A 25,102-nucleotide genomic window follows, 5' to 3' on the forward strand; every position below is an offset into this window, starting at 1 on the left:
GCGTTATCAACTCACGTAAATTAGACCTTGCCATTGTTTTGAAAATTTTCAACACTAGTTTTACTTAAATAACTAATTCGTAAACTAATAATCTGATGTTAAGGTTAATATTCCATAAAAATCACAGTTTATTTGTTGCAGCATTTATATGTCAGGACGACGGAACTCATTGCATGATGTGTTATGTTTTTTTTTAAATGTTCACCATGTTTTGAACTTAATGATAAATTATTTTCTCTTCATTTATTTCGGTGAAGTTTTTATACAATTCATGTTCTAACTTTTCCAGTGTCATGTTCAGATCATTTATTATCGTAGTGTTTTTGAATTTTTAATAACATTGTTTTATTCATTTATCAATGTAATATTTTGAGCCTATTGTAGAAGGTCTATTCTATTCATTTGTTATGGGAATGTTTAACCTTGTTGGATAAAGTTATATCCTCTTTTTTATATTTCTGTTTTATTGTGATGCTTTTGACCTGTTTTGACCACACAAAAACACGCGTTCACATCTCAAGCTATATTACTTGTCATATACATACGCGCAAATGCTAACGTACACACATGTATGCACAGATGGACAACGTCATTTCCCTTTCAAAGGAAATCCACAGATGCGCAAAAACACCGGAAACAATTATAAAAGCAAGAGCAATAAGCAGCATCTCCCTTTTCGGACCAGCTCTCGAGCTGAGAGGTTCGACGAACCAGCCGCCTCTCTTTTGGTAGGCGCGTGCCTCACGCCACTTGCTACTACGTGGGACAAGAGCTAACAGACTGTACATACACCTTACACGTTTTCTATCTCCATGGCCTGAATTGACTTTTTCTCATTTTCTCTCTCTCTCTCTCTCTCTCTCTCTCTCTCTCTCTCTCTCTCCCTCTATACTACAATAGACTTTCCTTCTCACCAGCTAATAACGAGAGACGCACACCAAACTGGATTGACTTTTTCTCATTTTCTCTCTATATATACTACAATAGACTTTCCTTCTCACCAGTAAACAGCGAGAGACGAACGCGGGCATGAACACGTGTTGTATCCTTCTCTTTCATTTGTTTCTTCACGAAATAAATTCTAGTTCGTTTAATTCAAGTAAACGCGTTGTTCGTTCCTTCCTCAAAGCAATTAATTTTTCCTTTCCCAATTCAAATCATTTTTCATATTTTGTACGACTGGTGGATGTATAATATATCCACCAGTCCACTACATCTATCCATTTATTTGATGTTTTGCTCAATATGATAATAAATTTTGACAATAAAAGACATCACATTGAGAAACGTACATGAACCCCTAACAAGCAATTCCTTGAACAATTTTCATATGTGTATTTCATCTTTCACTCAATCAATTGTTATTATCATTACAACCGCTGTTCATTGTAATTCATCTGGGATAATGTAAACCTTTTTCCAATCACTATTATTCAGAAGCATTAGTAGATTAAACGACTGGCCATAATACACCTGTATCACCACCGTCACGCTAATGAAATAGTTCACTAAAAATACCAATACTTCTTTCAAAATGAAAACCCGAGAGGGATTAATCAACAAAGCATTTTGTTTTTCATTTTCTCACATAGGCCTATATAGAAAGAGATGATGGTGACTGGTGTACTTCTGTATTTCAGATCCGAGAGTCACTTAACTTTCCAGTATCCTTGGGACGTGTCATAATACGGATTATTTTATCATATTCTGTTATTTAGCTGTATGAGTTACGTCCCCTAGAGGAATAATAAAATGGCTCTTGTAGCTCAATGACGTCTCGTTATTTCTTCTCCTTATTATAACTTATTCGTACTAACAAATATTTCAAGCACATTATTTCATGCAGCGTGTTTTAGACAAGAATAACCAGGCGGCGCCCACCCTTCCGTCGCTACAGAAAACATACAGGACTTGGTATTATCACATGGTCACCCATGCTACGCTTAACGTCGCTTAACCGAGCTTATCGTCGCCCAACTGCGCTGATCTAACTGGAACTGGTTTGCCAACATGGTTATGTCGTATTTCAAACATAAAAGTCAAAATAATGGCCTCATGTCACTGACAAATGCAAACCCATCTGACGGGAGTGTCGCATCAATCAATGATGAGACTTACGTCTTTTCGTTTGTTTTAATTGACATTTATTTCAAGTGACGAGGAAAAAGATAAAGTAAATTTTTTATCAGTTTAGTCGTCAAATAGAAAGAAGATAGAAAGGAGGCAGCCAATTTGATTGGTTGGAATAATTAAAGTAGTTGGAGCGAAATATTAATTTCTCTTTCTCTCCCCCTCTCCCCCTCTCTCTTTCTGTCTTTTAAACGACACCTGCATTCTCCAGAAGTTGACACTCTAAAAAGAAAGGCCCTTGCAATTATAAAAGCGTCATTAAATTGATTATACCGACAAAAGTCAAGAATCCAGTCAAATTAACCAATACTATGAAGAGATACGTATTCTAAAGTAAGTACAAAACTTCTTTCTTTAAAAATAACATTAGTTCAATTTTATAATAGTGGCGCAATCGAAATATATTCTTGTGACCTTTTTGTTCAAGAACAAATAGATAACTCTAATTCAAGCTAGAAATGAAATTTTAATTCACAATTTTACAATATGAAAACATATTTTCAATAATAATTGAATATTAATAATATATTATAGATATTTATCTGGAAAGATATTCAAGTTTAGTTAGACATGTTTGAATATATATGGCGGTTAAGATTATTGATAAGGAAAGTTGAGACAACAGGAGATAGATTAAAACGTGCTTATTTAAAAATAGTTAACCACATAAAATCATGACTCCAAAGGGATAGAGTTCCAATTAAAAGGGACGTAACTCAGGGTGCGAAGGTTTACTTTTAACATCTTCCCTGAATTATTACTGCAGCAAGTGAGAAACAGTCGATTAAAGTGTCCTCTCCAATTCGGTCTTTTTATAACGTCTAATTTTTTCGAGTATTCAGTTTTTGATGACTGTTACTATCTCCATAGCTGCTGTTGCTCCACCACGTTTCAGCCAACTAATCATCTTGCCTTCTTCATGTGGTTAACCGCAATGGTATAGGAATGCTGCTGAGACTTGTAAATGTATCTAGTAATTATTGACTGATTGTTGTTTCTCCAAGTTTTGGCCAACGAACCCTCTGGCCTGCTTTGGGTAGGACTGAAACTGCTATTTTCAAACAATGCTCAGCTAGAACCATAGATAATCAACGCATATATCCACTGCGCCAAGGGCCCCGAAAAATCTTTATAGTAGCGTTCATTCGTTCGCGCGCGCGCGCGCGCGTGTACAACTCCCCTATAGTCCATACCACTCGACCGAAACCTGACATTATGATGGTCTCTGGCCTAGGAATGGTGCACACCATTTTCAAGGTAAAAGTCCAAAATTAAGGTCATATTTGGTACGGCTTATCATAAACTCTCTCACCTAAGGATGGTGCAGACGAAGTTGTGGTTCGCCACCTTAAACAATAGTTGCTCTTACAACATTCACTTACTGCAAGGTGCCCGCAAAGTGGATATTCGAGCGTACACACAAAATTCAGTGCAAAGTGTTGGTATCTTTACTAGTAATATATGTCTTATTCATATGAAAATTAATACATATCAAACCACGCAAAACCTGTTCCATGTTGTAAAAATTCTCTGTAATTTTTTTTTTCGTTTTTCCTTTTAGTCTGTCATATTTAAATTTGAATTACCGTTTTATTGCTTGTCGAATCTTATTAAAAAAATCTGTTTTTAAAAACATTGTCTCTTTAATGTTTTTTTTTGTCTTGCAGCAAACAACCCACAAGCATGATGTTTAAAATCGTCATTCTCTCTGCTTTATGTGTTTTAACAATGACCTATCACTTATCACGTAAGTGTTGATGATTTTTCTTACAGAACCTGCTTATAATAACCCCCAATTATCTAGGCAATCGCTTTATGCTATCGACACTATTTTATGAATATTTCTGAAACGTAGTATACAATGGTGTGATTCTTAAAGACGGATATAATAAAAAGTTGGAAAGATGTTTATTAGATTAAGATTTAAGTGGAGATATAATATCTGTCCTATTTGGTAAATGATATGCGCTAAATATCAATTATTACCGTGATGGGATAACTCCCTTTTATTGCTTTAGAACATTAGAACATGTGAATTAAATTATGACTGTAAGAATATGAAAAAGGATCTTAAAATAATCGAAAATAAATGAAAAACATTTATTTTAGATATTTTTAGGATTGTCTGGATTAGTGGGTAATAAACAAAACGATTGCTAGATGTTATTTGTAAAAAACGGAAATTTTATTGAAATCGCTCCAGACAAAGTGAAAAGCCACTTCATGCAAGGAGCTACAGGGGGGAACTTGGGATTTGTACACAACTGGTACCTAGTAGATGGTCTATAACAACAACAACAACAAAAAAGAAAACCGGTTTTCATTAAACGGAAGTGGAATACTGTCCTCTTTTCTAGGGCAACAATTTTATCGTCACCCGCTGTAATGAGATGAAAAGATGTTTATCTCAAATACAGGGCATTCCTATTAACCTTAGTCTTTTAAAGAATAAGATTAAACTTTCAGAGGAGAAGGAGATTTTAATAAGTTTGTGGTTCTTCAAAAACAGTGAATTGATGAAAAATAATAGCCCAACGAGTCAAGGGAGCTGGAACGAAAGAAGAAGGAAATAGATAAGAAATTACTGATAGAAGAAAAATGCAATTAAGTTATTGGGGATTGAAGACTAATATTTTGCGACGTTGTTATGACACTCCAGTTGACGCCTGTCGCGTTGACGATGTTTAGGAGGGCAATGGGCTCTTGGCAACATAATTGAGTGTAGAGTTGAGGACAATTGAAGATACTTCGGGACTCCGAGCAAATAATGAAATGAATTGATCAACCAGCTTACAATCACAGCCTCGACAGTAGACGTAGATGTGGACTTTAGCATTTGGAGGGTCGATCGTGTCACACACACGCAACGAATATGTATAGAAATTACCGGAATCTGTGTGTTTTTTTTAGAGTTTTGTTTTGTTTTATTTTTATACTTGTGAACACGTGCGCATCTCACCGATAGATGTGTGGGAACATGCCAACCGGATGCTAACGTCTCCAGCATAAGAGACAAAATAAAAAATCGTCGTTTGCACATGGCTCCACGCATCGCTTCCGTTTGGAAAAAGAAAAATAAGATAACCATAAAAGAATTATCAACCAATGGCAGAGCTCCGCGCCGAAAATAAAGGCCTAAAATATCACAGTCGCTGGGAGCCGGTTTACGACTATAAAATGAGGGGACCAGAAAGAAAAGAAAAGAGATTCGCCCAGCTGCGTCAGTGAACGCACGGAGATTCTCCCACCCGACCTAAAGAAATGAAGAAGAAAAGGAAAAGAAAAGAGAGATTCGCCCAGCTGCGTCAGTGAACGCACGGAGATTCTCCCACCCGACCTAAAGAGATGAAGAAGAAGAAGAAGAAGAAGAAGAAGAAATAAGGCACCAGTGAACTGAAGCCAACTCCGCTCTCGCGTTATGGGCCAAGACGCCTTCAATTCTAACAATGCCTATTTCACACAAACCAAAGAAGAAAAAGAAGAAGAAAAACACAGGAGGCGAAGACGCCGCGCTGCTAGTTGTTGATGAAAGTAGTCGCCGCTTTCAAATTAAAAGCCTGGACACATATCACCGAAGTAGCACGACCGGCCACTCACTTACCACCCCCGTCGTCCGAAAAGATAAGTACGCTTACGAGCATTCACTCTTTGTTTAATTATACAAACCTACAAAAGTTCATTCCTTATCAATGCATACACACGCTGGACTACCATTCTCAATTTTCCTACAACATTTATTTCTCTTCCCACGCGCGAACAAGCAATAGTGACCCGAACTTGAGATGAAAACACATTTCCTTTTCTTGCTACAACACCAGTCCTGCAACGAACATTGGTTCCATACGCGCGGACATATTATAACTAAAACGTTCATTTCTTTCAACAGCAAATAAACGACGTTTATCTGATCCATTAATTGAGTCTTTGTTTCCTTCAATTCCCATTCGTTTCATTATTCTTTTGTAACGGGATTGGGGTATTTATATATCCTAGTCCCCTACAGATGCTAGTGTGTAAAAGACGACGACACAGCTTGAACCAGAACAAGAGAAAATGAAAGAAAAATTCACGACCCAACGTTGAGGTCGGCGAGCTTTCGAGCGGGGGAGATGTGGTGTCAAAATTGGTGCCCGCAACCATCGGATTGAGACTCTGAAAGATGCACGCTGTTTGACCGAAATCGACTTTAAGAAGAAGAAAATCTGAAGAAATTAAAAAAACAGTATAACTCATATGAAAACAGAAAAAAAAACGAAAGAACAATCGCGCAAATTTCTGTAAAAAGAAGCGAAAGAAAAAAATGAGTGAGAAAGAATGAAAAAAATAAGAAAGAACATGGACACAAAATAATAGAATGCAAGATCATAACATGAAAGTGAAAAGAGAGAACGAATCGGAAGACACACACACACACACACACACAAACATGGAGAAAAAGGTTAAGGAGGAGGGTTTATTATGTTATTTTTATGTTTTTGTTTCGTAAAAAGTATTCACTGAAAGAGAGAGAAAGAGTCACGTATCCTAGTGGTGGTGTGTGTAGCAGCCGACACCCGCTACACCACAGTCAATAGCTACTTCTCTCGACGAGATTTGAAATTGATTTCCTCCTGGCTTGTCCAATCACAAACCACCTCTTTATCACGTGACCGAGTATATAAAAGGCGAAATCACGAAGCTTTAACCCTTTTTCTCACTGCTTGTCCAGCAGTACACATCGTCTGGGGCTTCGGCAGAACGTGAGTACTACAAGCTAACAATGGCTCTCTTCTACCATTTATTTCCACGTGATGTACGCAAACGAACATTCTTTGTCATGCTAAATAACATACAACTCACACTCACGCACGACAACACGCAAGACACTGCAGACTTTGCCCTTTATTTCTCCTTTAATCAGCTTCCTTTGTTCCGGCGACTACTAGCTATAAACACGTATGAACTGAACTATTCTCTCATCAACAAGCCGGCAATATGTTAATTCTATCTTCACACAAAAACACTTCAACCTACTAACCCGTTTCTTTCTGTAGACTCTACTAACGAAGATAACAAATAAAGTTTGTTTAAAATATAGAATGGAACTACATTTCGTTATCTCATCAATATATGTGCGATTGGATTATATAGTTTACAAGGGGTTGGTTTGATTAAAGTCTTTGACAATGAAAAAACTGCAATAGAAATGGGAGGAGAGTGATCAAAAGAGAAGAGAAAGACGATTTGAAGTCTCGCTATCTCACAAAAATTGTTATAACATCTCGCGCGTACAATGGATTCGGGAAATATTTCCCCCCAAAAGGCAAATATGTAAATTCGGGGTGGAATTTGAAATGTATTTTTTATTTATTTATCCTAATGTTTTTTTTTGTTTTTTTTTACTTAAGAGTAACTCGGTAATGAGTACTAGTGGTGAATAATCTAAATATTGTAAGTGGGGTTTATTGAAAACACAAACAAAACTGTTATAGAAAAAACAAAGAAAGGTGGTAGTAATCAAGCTGTTGTTGATATTAGCATTGATTTTCTTGCTTCCATTGTATTAGTGTACAGGGAGGATGGTCTCCTTGTGTGAAAGTGGCGGGTTGTTGTATGTTGTGTTGGCGGAAGGCCAATAATCATAAGTGATAGGTAATGTTTAGGATTTTTCAAACAAAGGCGGAAATTAATTAGTGAAATTTTGATATCAGATAGAGTGATTTGTTTTGAAAAGGTCGAGAAGCGATAGAGATAGGATGCCCTGGCAATTCACACATTGAGGAATGTTTTTAAGTCCGAATAGATTTTTCTCACGTGTTGACTTTGGGTATCAGACGTGACCACATGTACTCACTCCCGATGCACAAATAGCATGCTCTCGGTGTTCGATTGATATTGGGAGAGTTGTGTATTGACCATTTCGTTACTTTATGGGAATGCAAGCGTAAAATGGAAGTTGCTAACAATTTCGATTTTTGTTTATGTAGAGGTCTTCCATGCTTGCGACAACGCAGCCTTTTTTGCCCCTCTTTGCCCCCAGTTAACAAGGTTTTTTGAAAGCATAGCAGGTTTTATGAGCTATATTCTATGGTTTAAATAATCTCCTGAGTTATTCGACTATTGTGAGCCCACTCAAAAGTCAGTAAATATGAAACGAAATACGAAACTATATGGAACCACTTTTTGTTTTATCATTACAATGAATAAATAAATAAATAAATAAATAATAAACGTTTATTTTTACATTTCTATAAATATTTTTTTTAATATTTAAAATATGGAAAAATTTTATTTAAAATAAAGTAATTTAAATTTTCATAGTTTACATTTCTATAAATAATTTTCTAAATATTTAAAATATATTCATATTGAAATAATTAAATTTTTCATAAATTTTATCACATAATTTTGTCAGAAATAATGTATCATAAAACAAAGTAGCTTCAACTAGATTACGAAACCGAAACTGCCTTAATTATATTTTTATATAAATGTTTAAAATAAGTTTTTTTGGATAAAACAAGAAGTATTAATAAAAAAACTTTATTACATTATTTATTTTATTTTATTGATTTAATACATTATTGTTTATTTTATTATTTCATACATTATTGTTTATTTTATTATTTCATACATTATTGTTTATTCTATTAATTTTATACATTATTGTTTATTTATTATTTCATACATTATAGTTTATTTTATTATTTAACACATTATTAGTTATTTTATTATTTCATACATTATTGGTTATATTATTGTTTCATACATTATTGTTTATTTTATTAATTCATTCATCATTAGTTATTTATTATTTCATACATTATTGGTTATTTTATTATTTCATACATTATTGTTTATTTTATTATCTTTATACATTATTATTTATTTTATTATTTCATTCATTATTTTATTATTTAATTCATTATTGTTTATTTTATTATTTCATACATTATTATTTATTTTATTATTTCATACATTATTGTTTACTTCATTATTTCATACATTATTAGTTATTTTATTATTTTATACATTATTATTTATTTTATTATTTCATGCATTATTGTTTATTTTATTAATTTCATACATTATTGTTTATTTTGTTATTTCATGCATTATTGTTTATTTTATTATTTCATACATTATTATTTATTTTATTATTTCATACATTATTAATTATTTTATTATTTCATACATTATTGTTTATATTATTATTTCATACATTATTATTTGTTTTATTAATTTCATACATTATTGTTTATTTTATTATTTCATACATTATTATTCATTTTATTATTTCATACATTATTAATTATTTTTTTATTTCATACATTATTAATTATTTTATTATTTCATACATTATTGTTTATTTTATTATTTTCATACATTATTATTTTTTTATTAATTTCATACATAATTATTTATTTTATTAATTTTATACATTATTATTTCTCTTATTATTTCATACATTTTTATTTATTTTATTATTTTATACATTATTAATTATTTTATTATTTCATATATTATTGTTTATTTTATTATTTCATGTCGGGAATTTACCCTGTTTCAGATAAATTCGATGCGAAAATACTAGCCTGCAGAAAAAAACATAAAAGGATGAAATAAAAAGGGGGATAATGAATAAAATAGTACATGTGCTTTTTTTCTCAATTTAAAGTCCTTTAAAAATTACTCTCCTTCTAAATACGTGCAAACTGTAGTCACGTAAATAAAGTCTTCAGAAGTTCACTTCGTCGCGACCGGGTATTCTCTGTCGGGTTATACTTCTTTGAAGGAGGCTCGGGAAATTCCATATCTGCGTCGGGCAATGAATTCACGTCCAATATCTATGTCGCTGGAATCCAAAAGAGGCCGATTTTCGCGCTGGGACTCGTGACGTCATCATCAGGAAGCTAGCATCGCCCTCCCATTTAAATTAAAGGGAGTCTCGTACGAACCCAAAATATATGAAACTAAGATCAATAAAGATATGAAATACAGAAAATCAAATATAAGAACCAGATTAAAAATATAATAAATGCATATAGAAGGATGTACAATTATTGGTACAAAAAAATTCTAACATTCATACATTATTATTTATTTTATTATTTTACTACATTATTTACTTTTATCCATCACTTCTGTGATAAAACTCGTGAAAGACATAAATATATTATTACAAAAGATACCATTTCTTTTTCTTTGATATGCCAGAGGCGCGTTTAAATGAATGTTTCTTTTTAGAGCACAATTAGACCATGATACGTGATTTTTTAAATTTAAACTTAAATTTAAGCCATTATATATAAAAATAAATTTATAAAATCAACAGTAGGTTCTCTACAGTGCAATGTAGACTAAAATGTTCAGTGGAATAAATCACTGTTGGGAGGCATGTGAAACTTCTTCCCTGCACACCACGAATGGTCCCCAAGTAGAGCAGACAATCGAATTGACTGAAAAATGTTCGAGCTCACCGATTTCAATGAAAATAAAATAATGGAAATTTGAAATATTCTTTGATAATCACTCAATCCCCGGTAACATCGGGTCTCCCTGCTAGTCAATTGTAAAAAGCTGCTTTTTAAAATGAGCATTTGACAGATCGACTGAGCGATTTTATAAGGTTTCTTATCGATATTAGAACCTTTCTTAGAACAGAAAGTAAGGATCCAACTGTATAATATTGATTTTATTTGATTTCAGGAATTCGGTGTCCGCCTGGTCAACGGATTGTTAGATGCACTGTACCGCCTTGCAGAGGTGTTTTGAATCCATATTGCAAGTAAGTAAAAACGTATGAGAGAAGACGAATAGATACGCTTTGTTTAACTTGTAATTGCCTTCAAAGTGTTCTGGAAATTCAGACCACAGACCCTAAAAAGATATCATTGCTGTTTAGTATTTGAAGTTGAAAGAATATTGTATGCTTGTAATGAGATATACATTCTTTGTATGAATATGTGCATACGATCACACACACACACACACACACACACACACACACACACACACACACACACACACACACACACACACACACACACACACATAGAGAGAGAGAGAGAGAGAGATAGATAGATATATAGATAGATAGCCGAATAGCGTTACGGTTAGAATCTCTGATTGTCATTTGGCCGGTAGGGTTTCGATCCTGGCTTGAGGTAGTTGCTTGTCTAGACGCATTGATGAGCTGCGAAACAGTACTGTACGTGGATGACTATATATAGTGTTAGCATGTTATATATCCATATATATATATATATATATATATATATATATATATATATATATATATATATATATATATATATATATATATATATATATTAACATCCTAATACTTTATATATATATGTGTGTGTGTGTGTGTGTGTGTGTGTGTGTGTGTGTGTGTGTGTGTGTGTGTGTGAAGAAAAATGGATACGATGGTATGAAATTATGGGGGAAGAGAAAAGAAAAGCCCATTAGAAAAATATCAAAATGTCGCCCCCATTCTGGGGGGACTTTTTTATGATGATACAATTAGCAAATCTCTCGACGGAGGCTACCTTTCTAGGGCAATTGCTCTTGACATATCAAAGGCCTTTGATAGAGTATGGCATAAAGGTTTACTTCACAAGATCTCCAGCTACGGTATAGCTGGAAATGTCTTCTTAACTATCAAATCATTTCTCTCTGATAGGTTCATAAGAGTAGAGGTTGATGGGCAGAAATTAGAAGCTCTTAGTATTAATGCTGGAGTCCCTCAGGGGTCCATCCCGGTCCCAACTCTCTTTCTTATCTATATTAATGATCTTTCAAATCACATCTTTACATCATTCGTAGACATCTATGCTGATGAAACTACTATCTAAGGTAGCACATCTAAGACCGTAAATTACCAAGTTCTCTCTGATTCTCTCTCCTCTGATCTTGAGCAAGTGGTACAATGGGGAAAGAGGTGGCTTGTTACTTTTAATGCATCTAAAACCAAGCTTTTATCTTTACATCATCAACGCTCTGATCCCCATCTGGCATCAATTGAAATGAGTTCTCGTCTTGGGGAGGCCACATGTTTTGACAAGCTTCTGGGTTTGACCTTTACTACATTTAATACATTAAACTTTACTACATTTAATACATTAAATCCATTGCCAAGGCCACTGGAAAAATAGTGGGATTCTTCTATCGATCTAGTAGATATCTCACTGCTGATGCAATTCTCTATCTATATAAGAGCCAGGTACGTTCAAGGATGGAGTACTTTTTTTTTTCTTACACAGTGATCACCACTTATCAAGGCCCGGAAGCCACTCAGGGATAAGGGTTATTGCAAGTACATTACGTTAGTGTGGAGATTTGATGAAGTGTTTACTTAAGGTGGCGGTTCATTAGGAATTTGTTAACATTGGACTTGAAAACATCCAAGTTGTAGTCCGGAGGGAAGCAGGCAGACGGAACAGAGTTCCACAGGCGTGCAGTTCTAAGAAAGAAGCTTTGTTCATGGAATCTGCGTTTTGATTTAGGCACAGATATAGATTGGGGGAAATTTTTCACAGTGGATTCAGCTAGACGGGTGTTTTTCGTGCCACATCTGGGTGGGAGCTGCTAGAAAGACTTATCCTGCCTTGATAGAGTTTAAAATAGACTTCATAGCCTTGTGGGGGATGTTCTTTTCTCTTCCCTGCAACCTCTTTCTCACAGAAGAGATGTTGCGAGTTTGTCTCTATTTTATCGTTATTTTCATGGCAGGTGCTCGGCTGAGCTCCATTCTATGGTCCCCCCTCGCCAAACTTTCACAAGAAACACCCATCTAGCAAAAAACACTATCACTAGTTTCCCCCACTCTTTATCTAAACCTAAGTGTAGAGTCCATGAGCAAAGCTTCTTTCTTAGAACTGCACGCCTGTGGAATTATCTTCCGTTTTCCTGATTTCCAGCTGACTACAATATGGTAGTCTTAAAGTCTAACGTAAACAAGTTTTTGATGAGCCGTTCCATATAAGTTAACAAATTTACCGAATCTCCATTACTAACGGTTACTATATTGTCCAATTTCTACTGTACACTCTTTAACCGTTATCCTCGAGTGGCCTCTTGGCCTTGATAATGTGGTGATGCCTATGTAAAAAAAACAATGATTGAGAAAAATTTAATTATAATCTCCTCTGAAGAAAGGAAGCACGAAGATCATATTGCTCATTATGGTTTAACTTAATTGTTCCCATTTTATCATTCTGAAGAAGCCCCCCCAAAGGGGACAAAACATTTATATTTTTCTAATGCTACAGGTTTTTTTTCTCCCCCCACATATATATATATATATATATATATATATATATATATATATATATATATATATATATATATTGTTTCATTTAACTTCAGTCGATGTTCTCAAAGATCAAGGTATAACTTTTGGGGGCTAACGCTTGATCTCTATATGAGATATTTAAACGTTCTATTAAAGTTCCCCTTTATATGTGAAACAGTGGCGAAGTGAAGAATATATTTTTCCCTTTCCCAATCGACTATTTAAATATTTTATAGTATACCTTTCTTGTGATCTCCTGATGTACTAAATTCCAGGACAAGAATTCATCTAGTCTGATGGATTATCCAGCTTCGTTGTTTTACCTGAGGTAACGTTACTTGGAGAAAATACACCATCTCTCCAGCGTTATCCTTACTGAGATCTTATTTTGTGTTAGATTATACTGGAGCGACAGCGGATGGCCTTGCTGGTAGTCGATTTTTCTAAATCGATTATTATTATGAAAAAAGTTAAAATGTTAGCTAACGAACATTATTATTATAATTTTGTTAACTGTTATGTAGAAAAAGGTATGCTGAGAGAATGTGATGAAAGAAAGGAATGTTTAGTAAAATATTTAGGTTAACTTAGAAACAATAACAAAGAAAAGTATGCGGTAGGCATAAACAAAACAGAGTTTCACATCTAGGGATAAAAACAATAAATTTAGATAGATAAACGTGATTCAAAGTCACATGGTAAAAGATGTAAGTTGAACTACGTCATAGCTAAGATTAGTCTGGATATATACAAACAGAGGTAGGAGTTAAAAAGAGGAGAGAGTTAGGGAGAGGGTTAGAAAGAAGAAGAGGGTTAGAGCGTTGGAGACAAAGCCTGTAATGGTCCTGTCTGGGAGAAAAGTAAAATCTAAAGATGCATGCAATCTTATAACTGGAAAACATTTGGAATAAAAGTTGTCCGAAAATATAGCCAGTGAGTTCTGGTCGTTTCTTTAAAAGAAATGTTCATTTTCAGCTTGGGCCGGTTCGTCAACCAAGATCTCCAGATGGATGAAGATAATGTTTCCCTGTTTGCTAAGATTTAATTCCTCAGAAGATGTTCCGTTACTTTGTGGTTAGGGAGATATTTGTTAATAAATAGGTGTCGCAGAGAATATGGTTTTCTGCAGTAATAGAATCGTATTCAAAACCAAGGATGGAATACTGCTGCCATATCTGGGCAGGAGCTGCTAAAAACAGCCTATCCTGCCTTGACAGAGTACAAAATAGACTTCGTGGCTTAGTGGGGGATGCCCTTTTCTCTACCCTGCAACCTCTCTCCCACAGAAGAGACGTTGCGAGCCTATCCTTGTTTTATCGTTATTTCCATGGCAGGTGCTCGTCTGAACTCCAATCTCTGGTCCCCCCCTCGCCAATCTTTCACGAAAAACACCCGTCTAGCCGAATCCACTGTGAAAAATTTTCCCCACTCTTTATCTGTGCCTAAATCAAAACGTGGATTCCATGAACAAAGCTTCTTTCTTAGAACTGCACGCCTGTGAAACTCTGTTCCGTCTGCCTGCTGCCCACCTGACTACAACTTGGATGTCTTCAAGTCCAACGTTAACAAATTCCTAATGAACCGCCCCCTTAAGTAAACACTTCATCAAATCTCCACACTAACATAATGTACTTGCAATAACCCTTATCCCTGTTTTTAATTCATTTTTTTGCAGGTTTTGAACAGCATAGACAAATTCAAATCTGCACAATTTTCTTGTTCCAGTTCAAATTAGGCCGAAAAGCTGTCGAGACAGCTCGTGATATCAATGATGCGTTTGGTCCAGAAACAACTTATGAACAGGTGGAACAACGGTGGTTCAAGAAATTTCGCAATGGTGATGAGAGCCTCAAAGATGAAGACTGTCACTGCCGGCCGACTGCGGTTGATGAGGAACATTTGAAAGCCTTAATTGAAACCAATCCTGGCAAAATCACACGAGAAGTTGCTGTTGAACTCGACGCATGAATTGAACAATAATAAAAAAAAAATCGTCGTTTTGAGGTGTCTTCTACGCTCCTTCTGCACAACAAAAACGGTCCATTTCTCGAACAGATTGTGTAATGAGAAGTGGATCCTCTATGACAACTGGCGATGTTCGGCACAGTGGTTTGATGCCGGAGAAGCTCCACAACACTTCCCGAAGCCGAAATTGCATCAGAAAAAGTTATGGTGATTGTTTGGTGGTCTTCTGGCAGTCTCATCCATCACAATTTATTGAATTTGAGCAAGACGAGCGGCTAAGTACTGTCGACAAATTGACGAAATGCACCAGAAGCTCCAACGTATGAGCCCGAGATTGGTCAATATGAAGGGACCAATTCTCCTTCATGACAACGCTCGCCGCATGTTCCTCAACTGATCCTGCAGAAGCTTAATGAATTGGACTACGAGACTTTGCCTCATTCGCTATATTCCCTGGACCTCACGCTCACCGATTATTACTTTTTCAAGCATTTCGACAACTTCCTGTGCAAAAAATGCTTCAAAAGCCGAGATGATGCTGAATCGGCCTTTAATGAATTCATCGCTTTCAGAGCTCCGGATTTCTATGCTAATGGGATAAATAAAATTGTTTCTCGTTGACAAAAATGTGTCGATTCGAATGGTTCTTATTTCGATTAATAAAGTTTATTATGAAAGGAGTTATGATCCTTTGAAATTAAATATAAAAAAACGACATAATTTTTGCACCAACCTAATACAAAGAACAAGCGAGTTATTTCCTATTCTTTGTCTTGGTCTACTTCGCGACGAAAACTGCACACAACGTGTACTGTGTAACGTTACACAAGGACTTCTGCGTTCTTAATTAAATATATTTTAGAAGGTAATGCTTTACCCCTAATAAAATATATTTAATTGAGAACACAACATTAAAGGAACAACAACACTTCTTTTCAACAATAACAATGAAAATGCTAGGAAGTTGAAGAGAATTGGGACCTTGGGGAGGCTTATTGCCACTCAAATTCCAGTGAAGACCAATAGCCACTGCCAACGAAAAATCAGTGGCAAGTAGCTGTTGCGATAATGTAAAATTATTTGCAAATGTTTTCGAAAGAGGCGGAGAGTACTAGAAATCCTGGGAGACTTGTTGCCACTCAGCTTCCAGGGAACACCACAGGCTGTTTTCAACAAGAGATCTTTGATGACGTGTGAAAGCTCCTTGTGAGCCAATAATAATCATTACTACCGCCACCACCACCATTATTATTATTATTATTATTATTATTATTATTATTATTATTATTATTATTATTATTATTTCTGTTTTATTTTCTCCAGAGAATCGGCTTGTGGTCGATGCAAAGCCATTTGTTTTGGCACCAACCAACGAAAACGACAACAATGTCGATTTGGTAAGAAAATTTAATACTTTCCTACTTTTTACCGTTTCTTCAAGAAATATTGAACCATAAAATCAGTGGTGCAAAAACACGAAAAATATTCATTTATTAATGCGATTATCAAAGACAATCGTGTCCTTATTTCTCTTTCAGAGTTTCCTAGATTTTCTCAATCTCTCATCGCTTCATATAACCCCCCCCTCCATTATCTAACTCCTTGCACTTCTTTGGCCATCTGCCTGTGTTAAGAGAGTAAACCTTAGCATCCAGAGTTATGCCCCTTTGGTTTGAAAACGCTCCCCATAAGGAGTCATGTTTCTTTCTTTCCGGTGTTAACCTTCTTAAGATAAATATGTTAATAACCCCTCTCCGCGTGTGGACCTTCCTTCTTTTACTGATATCGACCGCCACATACATTTAACATGACTCATTTAACAGGTTATGGCCCCAGCCGACTAATGTTTGATGGCTATGAAAATAATTATGAGATGTTCGAAATTAAATTATGGGACACCTTCACAGGCTAAAATTAAAAGCCGGGTTAAAAAAGGAAGATGATGAAATTGACCCACAGAGAAACGAGGATATATTCGCAGAACTTATCCAATTTCTAGATGAAAGAAATTTGACATTAATCATGCGAGACGTGAAAGATGATGGAAGTAAAGCTTCAAAAATTTTAAGAGAACATTATTTGGCCCAAGGCAAACCAAAAATAATTACCTTGTGTACCGAACTGTCTACCCTCCAAAAACTCGAGAACAAAGATGTTACCGGCTACGTCATACGTGCTGAAAAAACTATAGCTGCTTTACGAAATGATGGAGAGACAATTTCAGACGCATTAGCGACAGCTATGCTACTCAAGAGGTTGCCGCCTACCTTCAACACATTAAAAGTCATAGAGGCTGACAAATGGAAACTGACAATGGAGAAGGAGATGAATTTCTTTAAGGAAAATAACACTTTCATTCTGACAACCCTCCCATGAAAACAAAAAATTAGTTGGGGGAAAATGGGTGCATAATATAAAAAAAAGATAACAAAAATAACGAAAAATACAAAGCTAAATATGTTGCCAAGGAGTACAGTCAGATAAACGACATGAAACATGCACCACCACAAAATGACCACCATCCGATTTCTAATGCAATTTGCTGTGCAGTATGATTTGATAATTCACCAGGTGGATATCAAATCAGCATACCTAAACGCTAAAATAGACTGTGATATTTTCACTCAACAACCCGAAGGATACATTGCTCTAGGCAATGATTGGCTTGTTTGGAAAGTAAACAAATTACTCTATGGTCTAAAACAGATCGGTAAAAATTGGAACGATCTACTGAGTAAAGAAGTCCTACAAGAAAAATGTAATAAAATCACTATCGACCCATGCATGTTTGAAAAAGTTGATAAAAATAAAAGAATTATTATTCTCGTATGGGTTGATGATATCTTGATTGCAGCAAATAACTTTGACACAGTAACGGAAGTCAAAACCCTACTCAAACAAAAATTTGACATGAAAGATTTAAGTCAAATCTTAGGATTTCTTGGTGTGGACTTCATAGTTAAACCAAATGAAATAGAAATGAATCAACGGACATATACTGAAAAAGTATTAGAAAAATTTTAATATGCTAGGCTGCAAACTCAGACTAACACCCTGTGAACAGAAATTAACTTTCTCTGAGGAAGCAAAGTCCTTTGATTCCACAAGGTACAGAGAGACTATAGGAAGCCTGGTTTACTTATCTACTTACACCAGACCCGATATTTCATGGGTCGTAAATAAATTATCAGAGTACAACCAAACCCCCACAGTTGAACACTGGAATGCAGTGAAGCATGTATTCAGATATCTGAAAGGGACTTTAAACTTGTATTTATCTTTTAAGAAATGTGAAGGCGGCCTGAAGTTAACAGGATTTACCGATGCTGATGAGGGAATCTCTGATGTTGAGGGTGTACTTCTTGTTGTTGGTCGGGTCTCAATCTATCTGCTGTAAATAAAAAGACGTCGAAGTATTGTTTTTCCCTAAATGAAGAAGGACCTGTTATTGCCTGGAAAAGTAAAAAAACAGTCTACTGTAGCTATATCCACATGTGAGGCTGAACATACGGCAATGACACCGGCCATACAGGAAGCACAATATCTACTGCAATTAATAAGCGATATGAACAATACAAAAGAATGGAAGCAAGCAACAATATATTCTGACAACCAGAGCGCAATCTGCATTGCAAAAAAACTCTATCACAAATCACAGCGGGTAAAACACATAGACATAAAATATCACTACATGCGGGACAAAATAAACGGTGGTATAACCGAACTGAATTATGTGCCTACCGATAAAAATACAGCAGACTGCTTCACAAAACCCCTGGCGAGGACCCGCATGGACTGTGTAAAATAAAAATTATCAGGATGTAAAGTTTAAGCGCGGGTGTTAAGAGAGTATGCCGTAACATCCTGAGTTATGCCCCTTTGGTTTGAGAACTCTCCCCATAAGGAGTCATGTTTCTTTCTTTCCGGTGTTAACCTTCTCCAGATAAAGACGTTGATAACCCGTCTCCGCGTGTGAACTTTCCTTCTTTTACTGATATCGAACGCCACATACATTTAACATGTCCTATTTAACAGCCTGGAATTTCATATATTCCTTATGATAACAGATTTATGGCGAAGGTGTCCTGTTAGGGTGTTATCATCTTAGGAGATTAAATAATGTTTTTATCATATATGTTTTTCTTTCACCCTTTTTCTCTTTGTCGACTCTGCCAACATATTGCCAATTATCTCCATATCCTTGCTTATATCTTCTGTATTTTTTCTCTCATCTTCTACTTCTATTGCTAAACATTTCAATAAAGATTACATTATTTTTTTCTTTATGCTTTTCAGGAAGGTTTCGTAAACAGAGACGAAACTGGATGCATCATCGCCGCTTCAGGGGATAACTGAAAACTACAAAGAACACCGATAGAACTGGAGCACACAATGTCAAGCTAATTTTCAACACCAAAAACCAGTATACAAACCGTTGAACGACGAAACCAAATAAATTCACAAAAAATATTTTATCCTTTATTTTTCATGGAATAAAACTTTTAACAGAGAATTGTTGAGTTTCTTATGATTATGAGTTTATTCTTTCGTTTTGGTTTGTCATAAAATGCAAGATAAAATATATATATCAACATTTTCCAACTTTGGCATGTGAGAATTGAAGCATTTCCTTGCCAAAAAGTTCAGGACCTCTAAAATTATATTGGTTTGGAGCCAATTAAAAGAAATGTTTTTCTTTCCATTTTATTTTACTTCAGTCGAATTTCTCAAAAATCAAGGAGCTCCTTCCTTGAGGCTAACACTTGATCTCGAATACTCCATAAAATCTCCCCCACCTCTTAAACACTGGGGTAGACAAGAAGTTAAGAATATCGATTTTCCACCTTTCAATTAACCAGTTAAATATATCATAGTAAATGTTTCGTATAGTCTTTTGATTTTACTGGATTTCAGGACAAGAATTCATCTACTCTGGTAGAGTATCCAGCTTAGTGTTATTACTAAAGGCAAGATCACTTGGAGAAAGTGCACAATTCCTCGTATAAGCCATTGTGTATCTTATTTAGACTGTGTGAATACAATGTGAATTTAAATATTTAACCAAGGTTACTTATAGGGAAACGAATTCTCATACCAGTTTGTCCTAAAAAAAAAAACCCTGTACAGAGATACTTTAAACTCTCTAGGACAGTGTCTAGTAAGCATTTAAGTTCTCTCAAATAGGCATTCAAGTTCTCTCCTTGTACTATGTTGATTCCTATATGAGTTGTAAATTATATATATATATATATATATATATATATATATATATATATATATATATATATATATATATATATATATATATATAATTATATTACATTTTTATGTATTTATTCATTTGTTGGGCTGATATTTTTCTAATACGATAAAAAAAAAAGCCTCAGCCTAGAAGTATATGAGTTAATCACAAAATATATTAAGAAATCCTAACTTAACCTACGTAGACTAATTGAAAATTATATTTTCTTGCATTTGGTAAAAAAACAATTTTGTTGTTATTTTTTTTTTCAAACTTTTCCTTTACTTTAATACACTGCGTACATACAGAAATGTTTTTACAGTTGTCAGTAGCTACGAGATAAAATATGAAAGAATTTTTTTAATGAATAAACAGTTAAATTTAAAATAAAATGAAAAATAAAATGAGAAAAAATAATATAATACTTTTATTAAATAAATTTACTGTAAAGAATATAGTGAAAAACAATGAACAGCAATATTAACGAACAACTATTAGGGAAGAAATTTTGTTCAAGATTCGAATTCCAACGTCTGATGTATCAATTAAGTCTTAAATCTATTGTAGTAAATAACTCTTACGAAGTGCTTTCAATAAGTTTCCAGACTTTTTTCGTATGGGAATTTTTATTGATAATACACACATGAAACTTCAGTCCCCATCAAAGTAATCTCATCCGGCTGCAATGCACTTGTTGTACCATTCCAACAACTTCTGGAAAGCGCCATGGAAGTTCCCTTGTGTGATCATGTCAATGACCCTCGTCATGGCCTCTTTCATCTCCTCAATTGTCTCATAACGGCAGTCTCTAAGGTTTTCCTGGGCTTAGGGAATAACCAAAAGTCACAGGGAGGAAGTTCTGCCTTTCTTGATCAAATAGTCTATGATAAGGATGGTGGACTTCAAATCTTCTGCATTTTCAATTCCTCACAAATAATTGTGTGTACAGTTACTACAGTTCCCACACTAACATCAAACTGTGCACTTATTTTATCTATAAACACACGAAATCAATGAAACTCTTTATTTGCCCATTCAACTCTGGTGTTCTGACTTCCTTACACCTTTCACACCTCTCATCATCCCTCACAGACTCCCTGCCGTCCTGAAATCATTTATGCTACTCAAAAAACTGATGCTCGATTCATGCAAGATAGCCCCAAAGCAGTCTAAAGCATTCCATCCGTTTCTGTGTCATTTTTACCAAGTTTAAAACAGAATTTTCCTTTCATTTCGTTTTTTTTAAAGTGCCCTGACGTCTAGATTACATTTTTGAAATTCATCAGCTGTGACAATCAGGTTTTAATAGAGTGTATCCCAATTCCTGTTGTAGCTGTTCATTTGAATCTGAAATCATAAAATTTGGACAGTCATCTCATAAGATGTGTACAGCTACAACATACTCAATTTTCAAGAGTCTACTACAATTTAAAATGCCTGTACAAAAAAAAAAACACCTGGAAACTTATGTAATGCACTTCGTATTTTATTATTTTGTCAATAGGAGATATGTATCGGTTTATAATATTTTTAAATGCCTTTTCATCTAATCTTCAGTTTAGTTGCATTTGATTGCATGAGATTTACTGGTTAGATACGAGCTGATACGTCAATGTAGGGCTTTTGTTATTGAATATATTGCTTGGGCTGCAATATATTGGCGAAAACAATTACGTTTATATGTCTTGACTATTCTGTACAAACAATAGCATATCTCGATTTATAATGTCTTACTAGTTTGGGAAGTTGGTAATTATCTATTTGCGTATTATTAAATCTGTTGTCTTTAATATATTAGTTGAAATTGTGAATTTATAGAACTTAGTATGGCTATCAAGAATTGTTTGTTGTTTTGTGCTAATAGGATTTATAAGGTGTTTTATTCCAAGCTTTTTTTAGTGATATCTTGATGATTATGAAGTACATAAACAACTTTTTAAATTAAGATATTAATATATAAAAAATATCGATATATACAGTGGCGCCAAAAGGAAAGTCCGCACTTGCCATTTTTTCAAAAACCACAAATTTAAGCTAAATTGAATGTAACTATTTAAACAACCTCATTTGATTCGCCTTTTTTCCTTTATAATTTTTACCTGTTCATATTTGACTTTTATTTGAAGCATCGAAGTCAATTTAAAAAAATTAACTTCGAAGCTATTAGTTATACTGGTTAGTAAGAATATATGAGAGAAACTGGTTAGTAACTGAAAGAATTCTTGTGTAGAAACGTAGATTGAATATTATACAGGCCTGGTGAGAATAGTTCAGTGTACACGTGTTGTAGTCGGTAGTAGGCGCTTGCAAGACAGTCCTGAGACGTAGATAAGACAGGCCGGTTAAATGGAAAAGGAAGTCCGTATGAGCACCGCATATGGAAGTAAGTTCGTCTTTGAAGATAGCCATGTTGACTTGTTTGTACTCACGCTAGTCCAGGATCAAAGCCGATGTCTGCTGCCAGCCAGAGCAGGAAGAAAAAGAAGGAGAGCTTGTTGCTGGTTTCACGTTTTATATACTCGGTCACGTGACTGAGAGCCGATTTGTGATTGGAGAAGTCAAGAAGAAAGTAGATTTAAAATCTCGAGCCGCGATAATTAGCTCCTGTTTGTGTTTGTTGCTATTATCGTCTGCTACACTAAGTTAGGTGCGCGGAATGACAATGTTTTAACCGTTGTCCAATATAAAAATGGTTACTTTTCTTTATCCCATAAAAAATCTCTTCTTGCCCACTCCGCCTATTCTAAAATAAAGACACTATTCGATTGGCCAAGGCGTTTCTCATTGACCAATCAGTTGACATTATAGTTGTCAAGTTAAATGCAAAAAGCCCCTGTTATTCCTTTTTTTCGAATATGAGACCAAGCTGTCAACAAGTAAAAACCTTCTTCTCCTTTAATAAATTTCACTACCTATTTGAACATTTTAAAATCCGTCTCTTCTTGGGGGTAAAAGAACTTTCTGCAATTATAGTTGGACTTCAAAAGCCGCAAACAAAATCAGTTTTGCAAAGACTTTCTTTGTTATTTTTCTATTTAATTCCGTGCAAATATTATCTTTATCTCAGTCTAACTTCGGTAAGCGAGAACCAAATCGCTCTCTGTCAAATCATTTTACCAAACGCCTAAGCTCTATTTGTTTACACAAAGTGCACTGCTTTTTACGCGAGTGGCAGCTTGCTACTTCGTTCCTCAATATGCGCATACCAATATAGTGAGATTTATAGTCATCCACATACACAGGTTCCTTCAGTCTTCGACAGACTGTGGATATCCAAGTAGGTATACCTGCGTGTGAAATTTTTGTGGCAAAAGGCGCGCAATCTCCAACGACACCTCTCCTGAGTCGACATTGTTAAATACCAGTGGTAAGTAAAGTATATGTTCAGAATGACTGGAAACAAATGCCGAGATGAGTGGAGAGCACATACAGCGCCTAGAATTCCCAAACGGTCACCCATCTGGTACTAACCAGGCTCAACGTTGCTTAACTTCGGTGATCTGACAAGAACCGGTGTATCAAAGCGATTATACTGTATAGTCATTCACATACAGTACTGTTATATATATATATATATATATATATATATATATATTTGGTAAAATAATAATCACTTGAGAGTAGTCTGCCCCTTTCTTGGAGATTGTTTCCCTTTGTTTGATATACCGAGTCGCCATCTTGAATACCGTGTGTTCTTCTAGTCGAATAAAATGTGTTCGTTACAACTCTACTTTCAACCAAGTCGTTGTTTGTTTCGTTCACCACACTTTTTTCTTCTACCTCTTCTTTTACACACGTCCGTTCGTTTTCGTAACTCAAACTCGTCTCTATTCCCACTCTCCTCTTCTCGTTACTTATCGAATCAGCGTACGAGATTCTCCGAGATTCCCCGAGATTCCACGAGACTTTTTTCCACATAAACGCATGCGGGCGCCATCTTGATTCTTAGTAGCCACTTTCTTCACACTCCCCCCTGATCTCATGATCACAGAGACGACAGGGGGTGGTGATCGCCACCGTCGGGTGCTTCTAGGAAGGGGGACAGTGCTGCTCTCATCTTTGCGTGCGCTCTCATCCACCGCCTGATGGTCGGGGAAGGCTTCATTTCCGTGGAGGTTACTGATATCAGAGTCACTGCTTGATAGGGATGGTGCAAACCAAAGCGATGACCCACTCGTCTCAGAGTCAGAATCACTCTCATCGTTCACTGGAGGTGGTACATGTGTCGCCGGCTGTAGGTCCCTAACGTGACGGGGTACGCCATCAACCTGGACATACTGCTGACTCACCACATCGGTCACTGTGCCTCGCTTATACTTGTCAGTACATCAGTTTCCTGGCGGGTTCACCCAGACAGCATCCCCTTTGGCATATCGATTCCGTTCTATCTCAGTGGCCACAGTTGTATCGGGGTGGATTCCTTTTTCTCGGACACGGTACTGATAGATTGCGTTTGCAAGTGCCGTTCCTGGAGAGACGCCATCCTT

At 35.4% G+C, this 25,102-nt stretch overlaps 1 long non-coding RNA gene and 1 pseudogene across 1 annotated transcript; one reads left to right on the forward strand and one right to left on the reverse strand.

The window, feature by feature from the left end:
• Positions 1–1,002: 1,002 nt before the first annotated feature.
• On the forward strand, positions 1,003–19,886 carry LOC145296970 (uncharacterized). Its single transcript, XR_013870087.1, has 5 exons — positions 1,003–2,463; positions 3,798–3,877; positions 10,819–10,897; positions 16,697–16,770; positions 19,670–19,886. It is a non-coding gene; the product is annotated as an uncharacterized LOC145296970 (long non-coding RNA).
• A 4,152-nt stretch (positions 19,887–24,038) lies between these two features.
• Positions 24,039–24,155, reverse strand: LOC145297098 (5S ribosomal RNA; annotated as a pseudogene).
• Between the last annotated feature and the right edge of the window lie 947 nt (positions 24,156–25,102).

This window comes from Euprymna scolopes, chromosome 17 (assembly GCF_053919585.1).
Source record: "Euprymna scolopes isolate OS-2025 chromosome 17, ASM5391958v1, whole genome shotgun sequence".
NCBI lineage: Eukaryota > Metazoa > Mollusca > Cephalopoda > Sepiida > Sepiolidae > Euprymna > Euprymna scolopes.